The sequence below is a fragment of the Pleurodeles waltl genome, chromosome 1_2 (genome assembly GCF_031143425.1).
Source record: "Pleurodeles waltl isolate 20211129_DDA chromosome 1_2, aPleWal1.hap1.20221129, whole genome shotgun sequence".
Classification (NCBI taxonomy): domain Eukaryota; kingdom Metazoa; phylum Chordata; class Amphibia; order Caudata; family Salamandridae; genus Pleurodeles; species Pleurodeles waltl.
This window is the reverse complement of record NC_090437.1, coordinates 1,041,148,384-1,041,165,320: the sequence shown is the minus strand read 5'-3', so window position 1 is coordinate 1,041,165,320 and position 16,937 is coordinate 1,041,148,384.

Here is a 16,937-nt window from a genome sequence, read left to right as displayed (position 1 = left end):
CACACACACACACAAACAAACACCTGTACCAACACCCACACACACAAGCATACACCCATGCCTACATGCTAATACCTACAACCACCACACATACATGTGGAAGAAAAGCCAGGACAAGGTAGGTACCATTGACACCAATGGTGTTGTGGTGGAGATATTTTAGAAAAGTTAAAATTGTGAATGAAACTATGAATATACAGGCCCAAGGGCCAGTCCAAAGGTCAACAGTGCCCCGAGTATACTGGGCATAAAGTGACACTCCAACTTGGGCTTGGAGAGGGAGTCCTTTGGAATGGGCTTGGAGGGGGGTCCTTGGGCTTGCTCCTGGAAGGAGGGGAGTTTATCTGGGGGTTTGGGCTTGGCCTTGGAACTGGACGGAGTGGGATGGCCTTGGGAGTGGAGGGAGTGGGCTTGGCCTTGGAAGTGGAGGGAGTGGGCATGGGCTTAGGTCTGGTAGGAGGAGCAGTGGACGTGACAGGGGCGGAAGTGGCAGGTGGTGGAGGGTCATGGCCAGTGGTTGGCTGGGAGGTGAAAGACAGGGGCTTTGGAAGAGTAGCAGGGTGCTTGGGGGGAACAGTGACTGGGTCCTTGGTGGGGATCAGGGAAAAATCTCAGAGGAAATGTTTTTTGGGGACACAAAGGAGGTCAAGGTAAGGATGTTTGGGAGAGGAGGAAGTGTGTATGGCTGTGAGGTGTGTAGGTGTCTTAGGTGCAGGTGCGTGGGTGGATGAAATGTGTGTGCTGGGGGACTGTTGGGTGGGTGAGTGTGGGCGTTTCGATGTACTGGGATGAGGTGGGGAGGAGTTGCAGGGAGATGGCAGGGAGGATGTGTGAGCGTATGTTGGGCTGGTGTCTGTAGGTAGGGTGGATGTGCTGCATGTTGGGATGTTGACAGTCATGGTGTCTGTGCCAGTGGTGTATGGGGTGCATGAATGGGGGTCAGATAATGTGGTGACAATGGCAGTGAGGGAACATGTGGCTGGATCAGTGACTGATGTGGTGCTGACTGCAGGTGTGAGTGGTGTACTGACTGTGAGGGGGAAGTGGTGGAGGAGTCGGTGCAGGGTGTGAATGTTGTCATGTCTGCATGTGTCTGTTGTGTGTGTGCATGGCGGAGGTGGCATTTGTGGTGCTTATATCTGTCCTTCCATACTGTGAGGGTCATTCTGACCCTGGCGGCCGGTGGCCGCCAGGGCCACCGACCACGGGAGCACCGCCGACAGGCTGGCGGTGCTCCAATGAGCATTCTGACCGCGGCGGTTCAGCCGCGGTCAGAAGCGGAAAGTCAGCGGTCTCCCGCTGACTTTCCGCTGCTCATTGGAATCCTCCATGGCTGCGGAGCGCGCTCCGCAGCCATGAGGATTCTGACCACCCCTACCGCCATCCAGTTCATGGCGGGAAAGCCGCCATGAACAGGATGGCGGTAGGGGGGGTCGCGGGGCCCCTGGGGGCCCCTGCCGTGCCCATGCCAATGGCATGGGCACGGCAGGGGCCCCCGTAAGAGGGCCCCAAAATGTATTTCACTGTCTGCCTTGCAGACAGTGAAATACGCGACGGGTGCAGTAGCACCCGTCGCACCTTCCCACTCCGCCGGCTCGATTACGAGCCGGCATCCTCGTGGGAAGGTCGTTTTCCCCTGGGCTGGCGGGCGGTTTAACTGGAACCGCCCGCCAGCCCAGGGGAAAACTCGTAATACCCGCCGCGGTAATTTGGAGGGCGCGATCCTGGCTGGCGGCCTCCGCCGCCCGCCAGGGTCATAATGAGGCCCTGTGTCTGTTGATGTGGATGCATGTGGGTCAGTAGGTGTGTCTTGGATGGGTGAGGGGAGAGGGATGTGGGTATGGGTACTGGTAGCTGGAGGGGGGTCGGAAGTATAAGGGAAACTGGCTGCCATCAAGGAGTAGGCTAGAGCCTAAAACAATCTCTGTATGGCAGACAAGATACAGTGAATGCCTTCCAGGAACGCATTACACTGTTGCATCTGGGATGCCAGTCCCTGGATGGCATTCATGATAGTTGTCTGCCCCACAGAGATGTGTTGCAGGAGGTCAATAGCCTCCTCACTGAGGGTAGCAGGGTGGACTGGGGTGGGGCAGAGGTGCCTGCAGTGAAGGAGGGGCCCACCCGCTTGGGTAAGTGGGCACGGGAAACTGGGTAGGGAGCTACAGGAAGGCGTTGCTGGTAAGCTGGGTGGAGGACAAGGATGGTGCCAGAATGGTTCCAGATGGGTCTGCCACCACCAGGGAGCGTCCATCGGAGGAGGAATCAGAAGATGTAGTGGTCAATCCGGTCTCCCAGTAGCACTGCTCTCGCCCTCCGTCCCACTGGTCTCCTCGGCTCCGCTGGTGTCAGCCTCCTGGGTCCAGTGGGCTGCAGCTTCCCCACTCCTTTGTCAGATGATGCTGATGCACACAAAGACAGAGAAGGACAGAGAGAGAGGGAGAGAGAGAGAGAGAGAGAGAGAGAGAGAGAGAGAGAGAGAGAGAGAGGGTGCAATCTGTCAATGCCAGCATAACAGTGACACAGGGTAGAACATCAAACTTTGATGACCGACCACCATACGCTATGCCCACCTATGCACATCCTGCAACTAGGGAACTCCATGGGGGAAACCACAACAATGCACAAGTCAACCGCTGATGGTCTGACTGATGCAAACATAAGGAGTGGCATACCCGCTACACCTGTTCAGTACCTTCCCACTTCCCCTGGCCATTGAGACAGTCATGTAAAGGACTGTAAACCCAACAGAATCCTGCATGGCTCGTTGGCAGGCCTACTTGGCTATTGTCAAGTAGCACTGTGACCACTTGGCGCACCCTCCCCACCAGCCTGCCAGCTGACTTGAGATGCATGGCACAGTGGTTGGCAAGGACCAATCACAAAGGAATGACACCCCAGGTCCAATCATCCTGTTGCCATGAGCTGGCAAGCACATCTAGCTTGTAAGTGGCCACACAGTTACAACATTGGAGGACTCTGCCCCGCTACCACAGACTGCATGGCATTACCCACAGGTGTGATGCCAATCCTGCCCAGATGGACACTACTCATAGTGGGCATCATTGTACCAAGTACCCACGTTACAGCTACCCAATGGTGCCCACCCAGGGTTGCAAGTGAGAGTGAGTACCTACCCCTGTGTGGCTGCTGTGCTGCCCTCAAGCACCTATCCACCTCATGGGAGTCCACCGGAAATATGCGGGCCATGAGGGGGTTCAAGGTTCAACGGGCACCCTCCATCATTGGGAAGATGTCTCAGGTCCTCCCACCGCTTTCTGCAATGAGTATAATGCCATGCATGGACCTCAGGGTCCACCCTTGCTTGGCAATGGCACGCCAAATCCCCTTCTTCTGATGGGCGCTGACCTGCATCAGTGACACAGACAGAAGGACACAGTTATGTAGAGTAGCATCCCTGAGACAGCAGTGGACAGCACACATCACACTTCCAAACCCACACGTCATCACCGAACGTAGCCTTAGGCCCCTCACCCATGTCCATGCTCCAGACACACTGCCACCTACCAAGGACCCCATCCCCATGCAACCAACTCACATACAGGACAATGACATTGGTGTCACCTGCTGCTCTGGTTCCCCATACAACTGTCCGCTCCAACTCTTCCTAGGTGAGGGCTGGGGCCCTATTTCCTGGAGGACATGGCATCTTGGCTACCAGAGTCAGAACACAGCAGCACATGCACATGCAGTGGAGGTCTTCAGTGCATGAGATTCAGGAGTCAAGTGAGCATGAGCACATGCAATGGCAGTCACGGCCGTCATGGACATCACCGTCGTCGGTGATCACCATTGGCTCCTGACTCCTGTAGGCAACAGTGTTAACCAATGGAGAGTTGCACAGTGGTCGTGACCGCCTACCGCCATGACGGATGATCTCATTTCCACCCTTCCCATGCATGCAGACAGGCAGCTGGCATTTTACATGCCCAATGTGTAACATGTGTGTAAGTTTGTGCATCATTTGCTGAACAGTGGTGACATCAAAACCATCAACACAGTATGTGGTGTATAACATTATTCCAACTCTCTCCTGTTCCTAGGTACGATGTAAGGTTGAGGATGAGGAATGCACAGGTGTTCAGGCCCCTAGTCGACCTTGCCACCCTGGAGGAGCGTCACGTCATCCAGACCTATCGCCTGAACCGTGTGACCATCATGGAACTGGTGGCGCAATTGGAGCCGGATCTGTTGCTTACCATTTGCCATCTAAATGCCATCCCTCCCACAGTGCAGGTGTTGTCAGTCCTTCCATACCTTGCCTCAGGTTCCTTCCAGGTCACAGTAGGCCTGGCAGCTGGGATGTCGCAGCCCATGTTTAGCAACGTACGGAGGGATGTGCTATGTGCCCTGCTCAGACATATGCAAGGAAGCAAGTTAACCAGCAGGGATAGATCTGTATTAAATATCTAAGCAAAAACCTTAAAAATCATTTCTTTATTACAAATAAATAAATTTAATCCTAGAGTCCACAAATCGCCTGTACATCACAATAACACATACATAAAAAGTGAACCTAACAAAAAAGCACTGTGATGCATAAAAGAAAAGGCTGCTGAACCATCAAGTGGCAAGCAGTCGTCATTTCAGGTCGTGACCGCTGTGGGAGGAAAATATCCTATTCAGTGAAGACAATTATTCACTGAGATGAAAGTTCAATCCACTCCCCGAATTATTCAGTCCAAAAATGTTTCAAAGTTCCAACAGTCACTCCTTAGTATGACATAGTCGACGCGTTTCGACCTTATCAAGTACGGCCTCCTCAGGACAAAAACGAAAGTGCCTAAATGATTGTAATACACAAAAATTACCAAACTAAATTTATCAACGTATAACCACTATTAACACCAGGAGTGGTAAAGCCCACTCCTGTTCACCAACACCTTAATTGTGCTCAACAACTTCTATAATTTATTTTGTGAGAAACTTATATATACACAAATATATACAAAACTATACAAAGAGTATGGCAGAACCCTATAACAGGACCATTTTATAAATTGCAGTAAAAGTTTATACTAGAAAACGAAGAACAAGCCTGAAAACACGATAAATTATCAGAAACAAAAACGTTATCGGACATATCGAAGAATAGTCTGATGGATTGACATGCTGTAAACTAATATAAGGGTCACACGTAACTCGAAGAACTGACCTTGATTAGAAAAGCTAATTGTAACAAAAGCAGGACTGCAGCTGAATTAGTGCTGTCTAAAATAAAGAACAACAACTTAGGAGTTGGTATCCAAAGAAACGCTCCTCCTATGTGTGTACATACAAGCGTACGGCGCTTACCTTAGCTACAGCGGTTCTTCAGCTAAAGTGGTAAGGGTGCTTGTGTCCTGGGAGTCCTACGGCGGGGCATCCTTGTCACTGGCTGCCGCTGGCGTGGAGGGCTCTGATGGGATGTGGCCAGTGGAAGAAGAATGCTGATGGGTGGTGGACTCATGCATGACCATGGTCAGGTCCTTGAGCACCCCTGCAATGGAGGCCATGGTGGCATTTTGGGCCTGACTGTTGCATGGCCTCCTGATGATATTCCCTCTGTCGCCGCTGGGTTTCCTGCATGGTAGCGAGGATCTGGGTGACTGTGTCAAGGGTCTGCTGGTATACATCCAGGGCATAGTTGAGCGCAGTCAGTTGGTGTGGCTGCCCGAGACTTGGACCCCTGTTCCCCTCCCAATACCCTTGGCCCCCTGTGCTTGTGCCCCTGGCACAGTGTACTCACTTCAAGTAGCTGCCGGGCTTTCATTGTTTGGGGTGTGCGCCCTTGACTCTGGCCCCTGTACTATGGGGCACACCTCTGATTGTGAGGTCCCTGGGGCACACGTTTCCGATTCAGGGGCTGGCTGTGATGTGGTGTACTGCTATGTGGGTTGTGCTGGATTGTGGGAGCTGTGGTTCTTCACATTGTGTTTGTCATCCATGCACTGGAAGTGTGTGAGTAGGGACGGTGGGAGTTGGGTGGTGTGGCATGCAGAGAAGTGGGTGCGGTGTTTGTGATGGGTGCAGTGGGGTGGGTTGTAGTGGGTTAGAGAGTGGTAGGTGATGGGGAGCCATGCTGGGAAGGGGTGGTTGGTACTTGCCAGTGTCAAGTTCTACGCTGATGCCAGTGAAGCCCTCGAGTTGCAGGACCTTCTCCTCCCATGATGTCAACTAAAGGGGAGTAGGTGGGAGCCCACCGCCAGTCTTGTTCTGGGTGATCTTGTGCCTTGACGCAATGGAATGGACATTCATCCTGAGGTTGTTCTACCTCTTTCTGATATCCTCCCTTGTGCGTGGGCAGGTGCCGACTGTGTTAACCCGATCAACGATCCTCTGCCATAACTCTGTTTCCTGTGTTATTGATGTTGGCTGTACCTGGACTCCCATGAGCTGTGGCTCTACTCTGATGATCTTGTCCACCATGACCTAGAACTAATTGTCGGTGAACCGTTGGTGCTTCTCGTGTGACATGTTGTGTGGTGGGTATGTGGTTCTGTATCTGGTGCAGTGTGGGGTGTGTCGTGATGTGGAGGTGTTTGGCTGTGGTGTTGATTTGTACAATGTGTGCTGTTGGATACATTTTTGTTTTGTTTGGGGTGTGCTTCACATCGAGTGTGTATGTGGCTGCTCATAGTTGTCGCATAAGGATTGTGGTTGTGTTGGTGGGGGTGTTATATGGTGGCGTATGCAGGTGTGCGTGGTGTGTGTATGAGCTTCAGGTGTGGAACATTCGAACTGGACAATGTGGTATTGGCCACTTTCGCCGATGGCTTGTTATTCTGCTGCGGTGCGGAACGCCAACGGTTTCCACCCAGCATGTTCCACTGTGCTGGAGGTTGCCTCTAAATATGACTATTGGAATGGTTTTGGCATGCCAGGGATGCCGGTTGTTCAGCCACTCTTTGACCGTGGGTTGACCTGGTGGTGTTGGTTTTCGTGTCTGTTTTTGGGTGGTTTGTGCTTTGTGACTCGTAATGCGCAGTCACTATACTGCCACCACTGGTGGTATAGTGCTGCCATTTGGCACGTGGTCTTGCCCGAAAACGGCCAAACTCGTAATGAGGTCCTATATGTTGAAAGGTATCTATTGGAGAAGCAACAATCTCTTTAATTGCTTACAAAAATAAATCATTTAATCTGAAAAGTAAAGGTCTTGAAAATAACATTGCTACATTTGAAAGAGACTTCATTACAATAACAATTCATATAGAGTAATGTTAAAGAAACTTTGACATGAATATAACTCATCACCTGGGTAATATTTACTAGCCTCATGTGTCACTGCTGCATAATTGTTTTGCAGCAGCGCATAGTGCAATATCTATGAAGCCTTGCAAAAGCCATTTTGCATTGCCTTTTTTATGGCCTAGTTGATATGGAGTAAGGCAAGGCAGTCACTTTGTTGTCGTAGTCTGCATCGGGGGAGTTCCATAGGCATTATGATGGGTTTTCCCATGCAACACCCATAGGTTTTGTCGCACTGCCAGATTTACAAGGACATGTAACCTGGAAATGTGTCAAAGCTGCAAGCCTCCCATGGGAGGCATAATGAGGAGAAATATTTTCATGTATTCTTGTTTTTTCCTCTTTCCCTGTGTGCTGCATTCTGTAGCACACATAGAAAGAAGGTAACACCTCCATGGATTGTTTCTGTGCAGGAAGGTATGCGTTCCTGCACATAAACAATCCTGCATGCAACACAGGCACCCATGCACCATGGTGCAATGCTGCCTGCTTTGACGCTTGGCAGCCGATTGTGCAGCAACTCAGGGGGAATGGACATAAATGCACCATACTTCATAAATATGGTGTAATTCTGCCTGTTCCTAGTGGTGCAGGGCAGTACAGCAAAGCCACTTTATGACTTTGTGTGGAGCAATAAAATTCCATGAATAAGTTATAATAAACTTAATGTACTCAAATCTAATGGCGGTGTTGGTTTGAAACCCTACTCAAGCAACAGTTATAATCCTTGTCAGGGGGGGGTCACAAAAAGTCACTAAATTAACTTGTGTTTAATCTTCTGATGCCTTGGCACAAAAGCAGTGAGCACTTAAAAGGTAAGAAAGTGAAAACACAACACAGGAAAAATCCTTCACCAATTTAGAATAAGTATATTTTAAATAAATAGGTTGACACTAACCACAAAAAATCTAATCACTGGAACCCGAGTTATTAATTCTTAAAATTGAAAGAGAAAAAATAGCCTAAAAGATCAAAGCACCAACGCAGACATCTAGTTCCACAAGAAATGGCAAAGTCTAAAGTTATGTCTGACCGTGATGAGCGTGGTTCAGAAACACATAATAGATTGGGCCAAGTCTCCACTTACCTTGAACTGAGAAGAAAATTTAAAGAAAAATGTTTGAGGAGATAAAGTTTAGCTGGTCAAGGCAGCCAGCAGATTACAAAGAGGAGGCGTCATCGTTGGGGATCCCCTATACGAAGTTGCAGTGAAAGTTTCTATGTTTGAACTGAGACACTTTTTTGGAAGTTAAAAATCTCCAACAGGAGGAAGCGGAAGGCTTCACCAGTCAAGATACCGGTTCTGCATGAAGCCGCTGGACAGGATTTGCTGCTGCAGAGAAGAACATGGCGGGCACCTACAATGAAATCAGGCTGACCGGCAGTGCACCTTGGGTAGATCAGAGAGTAGATAGTTCCTAGTGTCCTCTCAGTTCTCAGAGCACTTTTTGGTTGAGAATTTCACATGTTTAGATTTGGGCAATCTTGGCACATTTAGTACCACCTTCAAGATCCAGGACAGGAGGGGCACCACTTGCAGGGTAATTACTTAATTAAGTTGAGAAGAGGTGCAGGTTCAAGATGGCTGTAGCCTTTTATGTCCTTAATGCTCTGATCAGGCTAGCCAACTAGTCCTTGGATTTACTATGGAAGTCCTGGGTCAAGCAGCAAAGCAGGTTTCATACAGCAGGGCAATTTCCTGAGGGCACAAGGTAGGCTTAAAGAAGAAGGGCAGTCCTCTGAGGACACAGCAGGCCACAGGCAGCATGGCTGTCCTCTGAGGGTCCTCTGCAAGTCCAGAAGTGAATGGAAGAGTGGGTCTGAGGGTCCTAATTTTTTACCTGGTGGCAGGTTGAAGTGGGAGAAACTTCCAAATCCCCCCCACAGATGTGTTGAGAATTTCACATTTCCCTGATCTGGTCCCAGGAGGCCTGTGGGCACAAGAGGCTAGTGTAAATTTCTTTATGTGAGCGGTGAGGCAGCTGCTTAGGAGTGCTAGTAGGGCTGTGCACATCTCTGCCTCCCCCTCCCAGGATCTCCCATCTTGCCAGTATCCAGTCCCCCTATTGTGTCGCTGTCTAGGAGAAATACACAAAGACCAACTGCTAAATATACCTATTCACATGATCCAGGAAACCGGCTGTAGGCACCAATGGTCAGGACAAAAAAATGCCAATTTTCTAAAAGTGCCATTTTCAGATTTGTTAAATCTGACTTTACGATTAAAAAAGGTTTCAATTGCAATCCCGTAGACACCAAACATGAAACTTCCACCTGCTTCCTAACAAAACCTATCATTTATTAATGTAACTCAATATTGTCCTATGAAATAGGTAGGTCTCACAGTAGTGAATTACAAATTTGTGAGATTTTTAATACCAGGGCATGCACCCTGCCCTATGGGCTGTTTAGTGTCTACCTTAGGGGTGGCTTATATGTGTGAAAAGGGGTGTTTTAGGCTTTTCAAGGGTTTTAGGTTAAAAAGTCAAATTGTTAATTTAGAACGGCTCACAGGCTGCAAAGGGGGTGTCACAATAATGGGCTGCAGGCCCACTGCTAGCATTTAATGTAACAGCCCTCAATACAGGTATACCACTTTACTGCAGACTTACAGATAAACTAAACTTGCCAATTGTGTGTTACACAATGTTGCCATATTTAAAGGAGAGAACACAAACACTTTAGCAGTGGTACAAGCAGTCCTAAACGTCAACAAAAATTGGTTCAACAATCCATTCATTCATTTATAAACTTTATTCGGACATTAAAAATATCTGTAAAACTACAAACACAGAATTAAAAACAGTAAAAAAACATTTTAAAATGTAATGTACATACTAACACCAATACAAAATCCAAGGTCTAAAAATCACAATTCAATTAATAGGCCAATCAATAATAAAATCATCCCAGTTAATCAGTATTCATTGAATGGTGCGATCACACAGCAGCGCATAATAATGCCCCTACCAATGAAATTATTTCTTCATCATCAAGCTGCAAGAGAGTGTGAAAAGCAACCCTATGATTCCTGATACCACGTTTTGTTAATAAGGGAATCAAAAAAAGCACAGTAAATTTAAAATAATATTTAAAAAAAATGTAAAGTGCATTACTGTTTGTCCAGACCTCTCATCACAAGGGCAGGGTATATAATCAAGGACAGTACTAAAGGTTAATGGGAAACAAGTAACAGATGTCTGATCATGCCAGCCCTGTACTGAAACAAGCAGCTCTGTTCCCACCAAACCATAGGTTTACTCATACACCCCGCAGTTCAAATAGCCATTGTTAGATTCATACATACTTCTACACAGGGCTTCTTTCTTTCGGCGGCCAATCTTTTAGACTCCGACAGAATTAGAGGAGCCAACTGTAGCTGTTTTTATTGGTGCTGTGATTACCTTCAGGGTCTGAAAAACCTTGAGAGAAACCAGCCTTGAACATACATGATTTTACACTAGCTAGCAACAGAATCTCACTTCCTTTTGCACAATTAAGACAGTCCCTAATAATTGTTCTCGAAAGGCTGTCACCCTTGTTTTTACATACTCTCAGCCAGAAAAAGGTTCAGCAATTCATGAGGTGTAAGACAAACAGTTTGTGTGAAGAACACTCTAAGGCTGACAGTTTTAACAGCTATTTCTGTTTGTTGAACATACTAAATAGCTGCAGGAATCTTTTATTATACTAATGTATTAATTATTGTATTTTACAGACAATTGTTCCTAAGGTACCTTCTAATCCACATACACTTCTTGCATACTTTTCTATTATTCTTAGACAGTTCCATATTATTTTCAATACTGTTTTTGCATTATCTTATTTTCATATGTATCAAAAAAGAATACAATATTTCTGAACACAAGAAATATATGTTAAGGATGTTATACATGTGGCATGAGTGACTATGAGCTCATGATAAGAAATGCCTTGAGAGGGTCTCCTTGAAGTGAATCAAAAAAGAAAGCTATGCATTTGTGTATTAGATTGACATGAGTGATGCAAGTTGCCTAGAAAGCTTGATGAGAAGTTATAAGAGTTAGATGACATTAAAGTCAGTTAAAAGGATGTGAGTGATCTGAAGTGTGAGGTGATGATTGATGAAGTGAGCATGCAGTTATTTGTTAGTTTTTGGTCAAGGCACACGATTACAGCATTAATAATAGGGTTCACAAGGTGATGTAGTAATGAGGTACATATGAACATATATTGAAATGATTTTGGGGAATGGATGCATGGTATTAAAGGTTATAATGTGATACCAAAGTGTGGTGTATTCACAGTAGGGGTGGGCGGAGCTCTCAGAGCTTCACTCTGTGGAATTTCCAGGAATTACATCAAATCGGCTGCAATTTAGCACCTGTAGTATGAGTGCAACTGAAAATCTGTGTGAATGTCTTTATGTGTTGCACAAAAACACACAGTAATTTGAGATGATTTTGCTGCTGCTTGAGTAGAAAATCTACCCGAGCAGCAGCCAATCTACTCGAACGGCAGCCCTCTGACCGCAACTGATTGCGAATGCCGGAGAGAATCCACATTAAAAAAAGTGATTAGGAGTGCTAAATGTCACTCATCCTCACCAGCTCCTGTATTGTGGTGCCTTTGGGAAGACATTTTTTGCCATGTGTTAATTGGTGAAATTCAGCCAGAATTAAGATTTAAAAAGTAGCTTGGAAGAGACAAAAATCCCACCAATTCTGTAGATGGAATGGAACATTTACCCACCCATAATTTGCAGCAACATTTATGTTGCAGCAAAATGACTACAATCTTGGTTTTGGAATACCTTGTGGGTCTTGAGAAAGATATGCGTCATAGTGACAGAAGTGAACAGATTTGTTGTTGAAAGGAATTTCCTAGAAGAATTAGAGGAATTTTATCCAAGTGCATTCATAGAAAGTTTGGTAGCTTAGGTTTAATGAATGAGCCTAATCTTGAAAATGGCTCCTAAACACTGGTGGTGGTCCACAAATCAGATCTCTCAATTCACATATGTTTTGAATTTAGAAATCCAACATTCCTTACCCAGCAAGAATGACAAGCCTATGATATTAGGGAATCTATGAGCAAGTTATCGGTATGATCCGGGATGAGGCTTGGTGAAAGAAAAAACGAACCGTTTACAAACAGATGATACGGACATTTGATTGCATGGTGACATTAACGCCTAATAAAATCAGAAGCGTCAGGATAATACTAACAGCCAAAAAGACAATTTGGCCTGACGGTTGTATTCAATATGTGATTTCGCTGATTAGAGGAAGTGGTGCCAGTGTCCTTCGACTGTCCTGAAGAGGCCACAAGTTTAAAGGCCGAAACACGTCGACACTAGTCTTGCGGGATCAAGGGCGTGTAATTAATGAATTGAGAGTTTTAATAATTCAAAAGCACTAGATAAATACCTTAAAAGATTGTTAGGTGTTTTCAGCCGGGTGCTAACCCCTTGGTCATCTTTAGTAGGCAGGATCACAATGAGAATTGTGCTAGAGTGACCTGTATGAGTTATTTCGTTGGGCATTTCCCATTCTTATGTATTGTTTGTGTTTAGTTGTAGCTAATTGTGTAGTATAATTTATGTAATAGTTTTTGATTTGATATGTCTTTTACTGGTGTTTTTTACACGTTCTCATGATGAGGTATACATTGCTATTTGTAAATAAATGAATAAACATATTTGGGAAAGTAATTGACCCTATTAACCAAAAGTGAATTTATTGATTAGATTTGTTCCTGCCTGCTATATTTTTTGTGAATATGCTCTGATAGTACCCTAGCAGGGTGGGGTGAAAGAGTACTCCCCTCCCTTTGTAAATATGATATTAGGGAAGGCAAAATGATTCTTTATTTTGTGTTGCTTTGTTGCTGATCTGTATATCATCAAAGTGACTTACACAGGTCATCTTGTCATTTAGGGTGCTTTGTCTATATGTTTGGGGTTTATCACTTCTGATGCATACACACTGCTTTGACGTCACCCTAGTGGTGCCCCAGAAGCGTAATGGAGTACTGACATTATGATGGAGTTCATATGTTTCTCAGGTAGCAAAAGTCTCTGGTCTCTTAAGAAGGAAAAGTGTACAATCAGGATGTTGATTGTCATGTATTTAGTAGATACTATATTTTCTTTTGAATTTGGTGGTATAACCAATAGGGTAAATTGCTGGTGGTAATTCAGAAAGGTTTAATTCCAAGATATAAAAAACAATTATGGTCATATTTTGGTTTTGTGAAATACTACTCAAATGTTGTAGAATAATATTTCTACAGGATGAAAAAGATGAGTAAAGTGCTTATAGTAGGTGTCTATTTTGTAAGGCCAGTAGAGAATTTGAGAATGGCATATATGCTATTTCATTGTCCATTGTCAGGAACTGTGAAAAATTATTCTAACGCATAAGGGGTCTGTTTACTGCTAAGTCAGTTATACCAAAGGTGAGACCTATGTCCTTAGGCACACCAGTTCCATGCACATCAATCAAGCCTATGGGCCTGATGTAGATTTTGGTAGACGGTTACTCCGTCACAATGAATACCCCGTCCCCCAAAATATAATTCCCATTATTTCCTATGGGAGTTATATTTCGGGTGACAGGAAATCCATCATCATTGTAACAGTAACCCATCAACAGAAATCTAAATCAGGCCCTATATCTGTTATCTGAGTTGGTTAATGACTGCCCTCTTTCCATCTCTGCTGCTGCCAGAGAAAAACATTTCGGTGCAGCAGGTGCAGTAGTTCCAGGGTTCAGAGGCCAGAGGCGCCCAGTGAACCCTCTCTCCGATCAGTCTAGAGACTCAGACTTAGACGAAGAAATCCCTTTAACAGACTCAGATATTGAGAGTAGCTCTGCAGCAAGTATCTGGGTATCCAATTACTCAACATGTAGAAGATAATCAGTCGGCCAAACTGATGTTAGGAGTAGTTCAGGGGCCAAGCTTAGGAGAGACCCGCTTAAGCCTCAAGAGGAGGATGGTGAAATGCAGTGGGACTATACGGCCACCCGACAGGCTTTTTCGAAAAGTGATTCGGCCTGCAGTACTCTAGTGCCCCCTTCCATGGGTGGCCCTGCAGAGTCTCCCTTGTTGGATCTTATCTACAGGACAATGGTCCAGAATCATGAACAGGCACAGAGGGAGAGCAGGAAAATGAAAGCAGCAAACAGACAGTTACAATTATCCATTAAAAAAGTGGGCAAATCTTGCCAGGACATTGGTGCAAGCATCGCCACCATGGAGACTCGAACTGAGGAGCTGGAAATCGAAGTGAAAGCAGCAACAGCACAGACGACGACACAAGGACAGCAGATCTCGGATATTCAATGGAAACTGGAAGATGCGGAAAACCGCCAGCGGCGGAATAACTTGAGGATTTTGGGTATAGCAGAGGACCTTGAGGGGCAGGATACTAGGGCCTACATAGCTTTACTTTTTAAGAAAGCATTCCCAGACCTGATCGGGTGGGATTGGGAAAAGGAGATTCAGAGAGCACACCGTTTTCCGCTAATGAGGAAAAAACAAGCCTTGACCTCTGCCGGTAGAGACCAGAGCTATCCACTGGCTATTATAGTGTATTTTGGTAATTTTTTACTGAGACAGGCTGTGTTTGAAAAAGCTCGCCCCAATTCAAAGGTGATGGTGGAGGGTGTATCATTCTTTAGTAGGCCAGACTTTGCACATGCCACTGTAGAGAGACGGTGGCGACTCAGGCAGATGATTGCTCAATTCCAAGAGTTGGGGGCGGAAGCCTACTTGTTAAGCCCTGCACGTCTAAAAGTTGTCTATAAAACAACTATAAGATTTTTTCTCTCAGAAGTTAAAGCAGGAGAATATGTACAGCAACTGAAAACTGGTCAAGGGCAGGGGGTACGGGAGAAGGGGGGGAGGGTTTGCCGTAAATAGCCGTTTATATATAAATGTATGTAAATGTATGTGATACTGATTGGGGGTAGGTAAACTCCCCCCGCACTCCGCTCTCTACTCTCTCATTTTTTTTTTTTTCTTCATGTATCTCTTTTTGGCCTTTTCTTTTCTTTTTCTCTTTTGTTTATTGGTCAAGGGTTTCGATCGGGAGGGTGAAGAAGAGGGGCCGCGGGTAAGGATTGGTAATATATGTGTGAAGGGTTTTTTTTAACGTATGGGTGGGCTAACGGGAGCGGGACTGGCAAATACCATCTTACAGGCTCAGGAGCCTGGCGATTCCATTTGTAGGGGTAAGGGTTGGGGGGTGGGCTAAAGGAGGGTGGGGGGGTCACAGGGACAAAAAGGATAATGGGACACACAGCAGGGGGAGTGAGGATAGCTCTCATCAGTGGAAAAAGGGACAGGGTGCGAAAGCAGCAAATTTGAATGGGGCATACAGGGGAGCCAGAAGGACCAACATCCATGAAAATAGGACAGTTAAGTGAAATACGTATTGCCACAGTGAATGTTTGTGGGCTCAATAATAACAAAAAACGGCAGCTTGTAGGAGAGGTTTTCAAGTCATGGAATGTCGATATTATTTGTATGCAGGAAACACATATCCCAGTTACACAAAAGCAACTAATGGAGTTTTATGGCTGGAAGCTAGCGGTTTTTACACGACAACACACAACCACTAGAGGGGTCGCGATATTAACTCGGATCGGTACTTTGGTTATACATAGACAATTCGCTGATAAACTCGGCAGGCTGGTTCTGTTGGAATGTTCGGCTAAGGGGCTAAGGTTCACTCTATGTTCTATTTATGGATCCAACACAGATGATCCAGAGATACTGGATTGGCTTAATTTAGAACTTGCGACCTGGGCAACACCTATCATAATGTGTGGAGATTCAATATACATTTAGATAATAAAAAACCCATTCAGGAACAAATACTCTACCTGGGTAGAAAGAATAAAGTTTTTAGGGCACTTCAATCATTGGCCATTAATCATGGCTTGATCGACGTCTGGCAGCTGTGTTGCCCGCAGGACTCAGGGTTCACCTTTTTCTCTGCCCCGCATAAGAAACTAGTCAGGTTAGACTACTTTTTTGTGACAGCCTTTCTACAAAACCAAATAAGGATCAACAGACTTCCTAGAATCATATCAGACCACAACCCATTGGTTTTGGCTTTAGAGATTGGGAGAAAGGGCCCGCAGCCTAGATCTTGGACATTTGATAGGACACTACTAGCCGATCCAGGGTATATCCAAAAAATGAAGGAATGGATCCTGGAATTCTTTAAGATAAATCAGGACTCCGCTTCTTGCCAGACAGTTTGGGATACATTCAAAGCTGCTGTCAGAGGAGAAACCCTGAGCTATGGGTTAAGAAAGGAGAAAATACGCATGGATCAGTTAAAATTAGTTCAGACAAAGCTGGTTAAAGCAGAGCAGCGACTAGGGGAAGCGATCCGCAGCGGAGTAGAGATCGCAGACATTCTGTGTGATGGGAATATCATTAAGGCAGAAGCCACTAAGATTTTTATGGATAAGGCTGCTGCAAAATGTTTAGTATATCGCCAAAAATGCTATGAGTATAGCGGGAAAGTGGGCCAACAGCTGGCCTTAAGAATAAGACAAAAGCAGGTATTTGGGAACATTAAAAGCTTAGTGAATGAAGAGGGGCGGATGGTACACAACGGTCCAGAGATTATGGAAGTTTTTAGACGATTCTATCAAAAATTATATACCCAGGAAGAACAGCCCCAAGAA